Source organism: Cherax quadricarinatus, unplaced genomic scaffold (genome assembly GCF_038502225.1).
Source record: "Cherax quadricarinatus isolate ZL_2023a unplaced genomic scaffold, ASM3850222v1 Contig1685, whole genome shotgun sequence".
In the NCBI taxonomy this organism is placed as follows: domain Eukaryota; kingdom Metazoa; phylum Arthropoda; class Malacostraca; order Decapoda; family Parastacidae; genus Cherax; species Cherax quadricarinatus.
In genome coordinates this window covers 1-7,367 of record NW_027196711.1, presented here as the reverse complement: position 1 = coordinate 7,367, position 7,367 = coordinate 1, and positions in this window count along the sequence as shown.

Sequence of the window (7,367 nt, the reverse complement as noted above, 5' to 3'; positions counted from 1 at the left end):
ATTACAGAAATAGAGATGATTTTGATTGGTTTTAGCACTGGAAATGGCTTGAAACTGAGCTCAAAGTAGCAGAAATGTTAAATTTTTGCCGATATTCAAGAGTAAACAAACGACCTCACATGTCTAATACACGTCAGCTGGTGGGTCTAATATACATTCACAAATATGGTGATGATATTTATACAATTATTACAGTATTGCATAACAGTAAATCTTCTATTTTTTGGTGTGAATAAAAATTCATTATGTGAATAAAAAATCAAAATGGAATTTATTTGTAAAGCCTCAAAACATAACTAATGAACAGAGGAAATGTTAGTTTAGTGCCAGGAATGCCTACATTGTTTATTCTGGACCCTATTTTGAAATTGGAATATTTTGAACTTTGTGTTAAATTGGCCAAATTAACAATTTCCGATCACTTTATTTTGTAGTTGAAACAGTTGACTTGGCGATTTCTTGTGCTCAATCGATAGAATAGAAGTAATACTAGTGAAATAGCTAAGAATTTGGTTGATTGGAATAATGTAATTGGCCTAAAATGGGAGTCAAAGTCGGCAAAATCGCCGATTCGTAAATATCGCTGACACATCAAAATTCGCGAGAGCATAATTTCGTCAATTTTCCATCAAATTTCGTACTTTTTGTTTTATTACCTTCACAAAAAGATTCTCTACGATTTCATAAGAAAAAATAACAAATTTTTTTTTTGAAAATTCTTGGACACTGGTGCGTGACTCCAGATTTGGGCCTTGGACCCTGAAAGGGTTAAACTAGGATTACTTAGAGGTATGGGTTTAGAAATTATAAATAATGAGTATAGATATATTGAATTATGCTCTGATATTAACCCTTTCAGGGTTAATATCAGAGCAAATCTGAAGTGGTGCCCCAGTGTCCAAGAATTTTCCAAAAAAAAATTTGATATTTTTTCTTATGAAATGGTAGAGAATCTTTTTGTGAAGGTAATAAAACAAAAAGTACGAAATTTGATGGAAAATTGACGAAATTATGCTCTCGCGAATTTTGATGTGTCAGCGATATTTACGAATCGGCGATTTTGCCGACTTTGACTCCCATTTTAGGCCAATTACATTATTCCAGTCGACCAAATTCTTAGCTATTTCACTAGTATTACTTCTATTCTATCGATTGAGCACAAGAAATCGCCAAGTCAACTGTTTCAACTACAAAATAAAGTGATCGGAAATTGGTAATTTGGCCAATTTAACACAAAGTTCAAAATATTCCAATTTCAAAATAGGGTCCAGAATAAACAATGTAGGCATTCCTGGCACTAAACTAACATTTCCTCTGTTCATTAGTTATGTTTTGAGGCTTTACAAATAAATTCCATTTTGATTTTTTATTCACATAATGAATTTTTATTCACACCAAAAAATAGAAGATTTACTGTTATGCAATATTGTAATAATTGTATAAATATCATCAACATATTTGTGAATGTATATTAGACCCACCAGCTGGCGTGTATTAGACGTGTGAGGTCGTTTGTTTACTCTTGAACATCGGCAAAAATTTAACATTATCGCTACTTTGAGCTCAGTTTCAAGCCATTTCCAGTGCTAAACCCAATCAAAATTATCTCTATTTCTGTAATATGTCTTCCATTCTATCAAATGAGACCAAGAAATCGCAAATACAACTATAAAAAAAATACGAAAAAACACTGCAAAGTCGCTGCTTTAATCGAAAAATCATGATTTCAGTTTTTTTTCTCTCATTATACACAGTGTGCTGCAGGATCTGTTTTATGTGGTGCACACATACCACATAGATGTATTCTCTCATATCTAGGCCCAAATGTACCACTCACAGTTTATCAGAGTGAGCTGAGCTCATGGCGTAGATCTACGGTTTGGACCCTGAACGTAAAGCCGTAGATCTACGGGACGGACCCTACAGGTCTCCCTCAACATTCGCGAGGGTTAGGGGATCAAGAGCCTCGCGAATGTTGAAAAAGAGCCTCGCGTGAATGTTTGGTGCCCCAATATATTGTAGGGAAATATAATACAATACTGCTTCCTTAACTTGTTGAACCATGAACAATCATAAAATACATGAAAATGTCGTAAATTGTACTAAATATATACATGTTATGCTTTAATAACATGTATGTTATTAAATACCACAGACTCCACCACTGCCTCCACCAATGCCTCCACCACTTCCTCAACCACTGCGAGTCCCTACTACCCTCCCTCCGACCCCCGCAACTGGCAGCCAGCCCTCCCACCACTCAGTGTGGTGAGTGTTTTGTTTGTTCATTATTTGCTATTAAACTACAGTATAAATAATGTAAACCCATTCATGACTGCATATTGGAATGGCTATTCGGACAGGTATTGGACGGTGACATCATGTGTTTACTCTTGAACACAGCAAAGAATCAAACATTTCTGCTACTGCTAATAATAACAATAGTAATAATAATAATAATAATAATAATAATAATAATAATAATAATAATAATAATAATAATAATAATACGATATAATTGAAGAAGGAAATTGTACAAAAATACGAGGGAGTGGTTGACACATCGTCAGTGTGGCTTTGTTTATGCTGAAGTGAGCACTAGTCTCCCTGCTCTTCCAAACATTTCACAATAATTCAGCAGTTGAGGCAGTGCAATTTAATAACATATATGTTATAAATAATAATAGTACATGTTATTATTAATAACATGTATTATTATTATTAATAACATGTCATGCCTCAATTAAATACCAACAGCTGCCTCAACCACTGCTGCCTCAATCGCTGCCTCAACAGCTGCCTCAACCACCCTCAATCGCTCCTCAACAGCTGCCTCACCACTGCCTCAATCGCTGCCTCAACAGCTGCCTCAACCACTGCCTCAACCACTGCCTCAACCGCTGCCTCAACCACTGCCTCAATAGCTGCCTGCCTCAATCGCTGCCTCAACAGCTGCCTCAACCACTGCCTCAATCGCTGCCTCAACAGCTGCCTCAACCACTGCCTCAATCGCTGCCTCAACAGCTGCCTCAATCACTGCCTCAATCGCTGCCTCAACAGCTGCCTCACTGCCTCAATTGCTGCCTCAACCACTGCCTCAATCGCTGCCTCAACCACTGCCTCAATCTGCCTCAACAATCGCTGCCTCACCACTGCCTCTACCACTCCAGTCACTCAATCTACAAGCACCAAACACAATGAATTATTGTGAAATGTTTGGAAGAGCAGGGAGACTAATGTTCACTCCAGCATAAACAAAGCCACACTGACGATATGTCAACCACTCCCTCGTATTTTTGTACAACTTCCTTCTTCTTCTTCTTCTTCTTCTTCTTCTTATTATTATTATTATTATTATTATTATTACTATTCTTATTATTAGCAGTAGCAGAAATGTTTGATTCTTTGCTGTGGTCAAGAGTAAACACATGATGTCACCGTCTAATACCTGTCCGAATAGCCATTCCAATATGCAGTCATGAATGGGTTTACATTATTTATACTGTAGTTTAATAGCAAATAATGAACAAACAAAACACTCACCACACTGAGTGGTGGGAGGGCTGGCTGCCAGTTGCGGGGGTCGGTGGGAGGGTAGTAGGGACTCGCAGGTGGCGGGAAACTTGAATATGATTTGGCGGCTGGGAATTTGGTGGCTGGGAATTTGGCGGTTGGGAATTCGCGAATGTGTGAAGCCCGCGAAAGCTGAAAACGTGAATGTTGAGGGAGACCTGTATATCTGAATGGGGATTAGTCACTAGTGGTGTTCCACAAGCATCAGTTTTAGGCCCTCTCTTGTTCATAATTTATATTAATGACCTTGATGAAGGGATTACAAGTGACATGAACAAATTTGCTGATGATACTAAGAAAGGCCGTATGATTCTTTCTGAGGAGGATAGCAATGAACTCCAGGAGGATTTGGACAAATTAATGTCTTGGTCTGAAAAATGGCAGATGAAGTTCAATGTGGATAAGTGTAAGGTACTAGTCCTTGGTATTGAAAATAACCCTCAAAGCTATAAACTAGGTGAAGTAGAGCTTGATCATACAGAATGTGAAAAAGACTTGGGAGTCATGGTAAGCAGAAACCTGAAGCCAAGACAGCAGTGCCTAAGTGTGCACATCAAGGCTAACAATACTTGGATTTATCTCAAGAAGTATAAGTAACAGAAGTCCAAAAGTTATTTTACAGCTCTATACATCACTAGTGAGGCCTTATTTAGATTATGCCGCTCAGTTTTGGTCTCCTTACTACAGGATAGATGTAGACTCATTAGAGAACATACAGAGAAGAATGACTAAAATGATTTACTGTGTAAGGAATCTCCCATGTGAAGATAGACTTAAAGCCTTAAATCTCCACTCTCTGGAGAGACGTAGAATGAGGGGAGATATCATTGAAGTGTATAAGTGGATGACGGGCATAAACAAAGGAAATATTAATAAAGTACTGAGGGTGTCAAACCAGGTAAGAGCCAGAAATAATGAATTTAAGTTGGATAAATTTACATTTAGAAAGGACATAGGTAAGTACTGGTTTTCTAACAGAGTTGTGGATGTGTGGAACAATCTTCCCAGTAGGGTGATAGAGGCTAGGACCTTGGGTAGCTTTAAGAAGAGATTGGAGAAATACATGAGCGGGAGGGGCTGGGTTTGATTTGTGTCATTGGGTACAGGAGTTAATTCTTGGGTTGCTTTGGGTAGAGGTCGTTTTGATAAGGACCTGCCTTGTATTATACAGTGGACCCCCGCATAACGGACGCCTTGCATACCGGACAATCCGCATAGCGGACGCTTTGATCGCTAAAATTTTGCCCCGCATAGTGCCCAAAAACCCGCTCAGCGGCCTTCGTCCGAGACGCGTCCAATGTGCGGCCTGAGCCACGCTCACATGTTCCGCGGGTGGCATTGTTTACCAGCCAGCCTCCGCGGTAACATCCAAGCATACAATCGGAACATTTTGTATTATTACAGTGTTTTTGGTGATTTTTTTCTGGAAAATAAGTGACCATGGGCCCCAAGAAAGCTTCTAGTGCCAACCCTACAGCAATAAGGGTGAGAATTACTATGGAGATGAAGAAAAAGATCATTGATAAGTATGAAAGTGGAGTGCGTGTCTCCGAGCTGGCCAGGTTGTATAATAAACCCCAATCAACCATTGCTACTATTGGTGGTACAGCTGCTGCTGCTGCTGTATCACCGTCAGCTGCTGCTGCACTGTCAGCTGCTGCTGCTGTACCACCGTCAGCTGCTCCTGCTGCTGTAGTACCGTCTGCTGCTGCTGTAGCATCATCTGCTGCTGCTGTAGCATCGTCTGCTGCTGCTGTAGCATCGTCTGTTGCTGCTGTAGCATCGTCAGTTGCTGCTGTAGCATCGTCTGCTGCTGCTGTAGCATCGTCTGTTGCTGCTGTAGCATCGTCTGCTGTGCTGTAGCATCGTCTGCTGCTGCTGTAGCATCGTCTGCTGCTGCTGTAGCATCGTCTGCTGCTGCTGTAGCATCGTCTGCTGCTGCTGTAGCATCGTCTGCTGCTGCTGTAGCATCGTCTGCTGCTGCTGTAGCATCGTCTGCTGCTGCTGTAGCATCGTCTGTTGCTGCTGGAGCATGCTGTTACTGCTGCTGCTGTAGCACCGTTGTTGGTGTGGCTTATTGAGAATACCAAGAAACAATTAACCCCAGAGGATTTGCCACCCAGGATAGCCCAAAAAAGTCAGTGTCATCGAAGACTGTCTAACTTATTTCCATTGGGGTCCTTAATCTTGTCTCCCAGGATGCAACCCACACCAGTCGACTAACACCCAGGTGAACAGGGAAAATGCCTGGAACTAGTGCTCATATTGGTGAATTTAGAGCCAGCAAAGGTTGGTTTGAGAGATTTAAGAATCGTAGTGACATACACAGTGTGATAAGGCCTGTTCTGGAAGAAAATGCCAAACAGGACCTACAGTACTCAGGAGGAAAAGGCACTCCCAGGACACAGTGTCTCATCAGTCATTGCTGCATCTTCAATAAAGGTAAGTGTCATTTATTCTTCATTTAGTAGAGTAGTACATGCACAATATATATTGTGCATGTACTACTCTACTATTGTGCATGTATCCTTCTCTTTGTGTGTAGGAAAATGTATATTTCATGTGGTAAAATTTTTTTTTTCAACTTTTGGGTGTCTTGCACGGATTAATTTGATTTCCATTATTTCTTATGGGGAAAATTAATTCACATAGCGAACATTTCGCATAACAGCCAGCCCTCTTGCACGGATTAAGGTCGCTATGCGGGGGTCCACTGTACAGTACAACCATAAATACTATATGAAAATACACCTCAAAATCAGCATTTTAATCAAAAAACAAGGTCGGAGATTTTTTCTCTCATGCACTGAGTGCTGCAGTATTTTTTTATACTGCGCACACTGACCACAGACCCATTCTCTCACATGTGGGCCTACCAGCTTTTTCCCGCTTGAGTTGAAGCTGTTAGAATTTTGGAATATTAATACGTCAAAAACACCAGCGTGTAAGATGTATATATATGACAAAAATAGTCAAAGGGGTAAAACACTGACTATGCGGTGTATTTCTGTATGCTATTTATGGTTGTATACTTGTTTTCTTGGTCTCATTCCTGCCTTGGTAGGAAATGGCTGATGTGTTAATAAAAAAATAATAATTATTAACCTAGAAAAAAAAAAGATAGCCAAACAATGTGACTTATTTCCATGTTTTGAGGGGTATTACACTTTGAAACAATTGTAATATCTCAAGTACCTCTTGTACACAGTGTTAGAAAATAAAAAGTAATAAAAAACAAATAAAAATAATTTGTGCCAATTTATATTGTATATTCCAAGTGGAGTAATGTTGGGCTAAGTATTTCCCATGTCTGAAGTGCTAAAATACCTTGAAACACATTTATCATAAGAAACTAGTGTACATACACTGAAACCTCCATAAAACAGGCTAATGGGGAAGGGGTGTCTGTTTTAATGAAAATCTATTACATTGAAAGTTTCTATTACGTGGACTACATCTGCTTAATTGATTGACTAATGAACAGATGCCTAATGAAGCAGACTTAGTCCAATGTATTGTTGGACTACCAGATATACTAAGAGTAAAGTATAATAATATATTACTGTACAGTACAGCTGTACCTATACCCATAAAAGTTCAATACATTGTATGTAGAGTACAGTACAGTAATTCTTCTTACCTTTTCTGTTGGATAGAAGAGTTTACTTCAAATTTCTACTTAAGTCATGGTAAGAAGCATCTTAACATGAGCGCTTCCTTTAGAGGCTACTGTTAATAACACTGTACAAGGTTCTTTTATCAAGTAATGTAATGGAAAAACACTGTAAATCCAA